Source organism: Motacilla alba, chromosome Z (genome assembly GCF_015832195.1).
Source record: "Motacilla alba alba isolate MOTALB_02 chromosome Z, Motacilla_alba_V1.0_pri, whole genome shotgun sequence".
Lineage (NCBI taxonomy): Eukaryota > Metazoa > Chordata > Aves > Passeriformes > Motacillidae > Motacilla > Motacilla alba.
Window position 1 is genome coordinate 11,461,748 of NC_052046.1, and position 1,396 is coordinate 11,463,143.

Sequence of the window (1,396 nt, forward strand, 5' to 3'; positions counted from 1 at the left end):
TACCTTATGATTATATTTGAAAATTCATACAACTAACTGGTTTAAAAATATGCCTACACTAATGAAATTAATGTGAAGCTTTTTTACACTGTTAATAATTGGCATTTTTGAATGGCAAATTATTATTCTTTTTGCAACAACCTACTGCAAAATACAGGCACCTTAAAAACTGATACATAATGCAACCAGGGTATTTAGGATATTAGAAGTGTTTACCATTACCTAGTCATGCTATGTATTCCCTTCTTTTAAAGAAATAGTCTACAGTTTGAAGCCGTGCCTGAGGTGCGTGCAAATTATCATGTTTCAGTATTTAACTCCATCTTCATAGTATATTTCTTTTACAGTTACAAAAACACTAGAGTGCCATGGTTTTGAATCATTACATCTGTAAAGATCTTAAGCAGACATTGTATCTTCAATAATGTATTCTTGCTATTGCACATATGCTCATATGACAGTGACACTCAGGTCCATATTCAATTTAAACTATTTACACATGCTAAAATCATGTATCTCCATATAATGTTGGAAAAGAAAAAATACAGCCTTTTTTGACCAACACACATCGCTCCAAAATTTATACCAAAAAATTTCATGGAATCACAGCATACCAGGATGGAAGGAACCTCAAGGGCTATCTGTTGACACCAAGCTGTGTGGTGCAGTTGATACTGGAGGGAAGGGAAGCCATCCAGAAGGACCTGGACAGGCCTGAGAGGTGGGTCTGAGCAAAGCAAGGGCAAGGTCCTGCACCTGGGTCATTGCAATCCCAGGCACAGCTTACAGGTTGGGCAGAGAACAAACTGAGAGCAGCCCTGCCCAGAAGGGCTTGGGGGTGCTGTGGGTGAGAGGCTGCACATGGCCTGGCCATGGCACTCACAGCCCAGAGAGCCAAACGTGTCCTGGGCTGCATCCAGAGCCCCGTGGGCAGCAGGGAAGGGAGGGGATTCTGCCCCTCTGCTCTGCTCTGCTGAGACCCACCTGGAGCACTGCACCCAGCCCTGGGCTCCCAGCATGGGAGGGACAGGGACCTGCTGGAATGAGCCCAGAGGAGGCCACCAGGTTGGTGAGAGGACTAGAGCACCTCCCTCAAGGAAGACCAGCTGTTCAGCCTGGTGAAGAGAAGGCTGTATGGAGACCTCACAGGAAAAACCTTCCAGTGTCTGAAGGTGCCTAAAGGGAAGCTGGAGAGAGACTCTGTATCAGGAGGTAAAGTGATAGGACAAGGGGAAATAGGTGAAAATTGGAAGAGGACAGATTTAGATTAGATATGTTAAGAAATTCTTTACTGTATGAGTGGTGAGGCACTGGCACAGGTTGCCACACAGAACTTGCAGATGCCCCATCCCTTGGTGTGCTCAAGGCCAGGCTGGATGGAGGGCTGAGCAAGGTG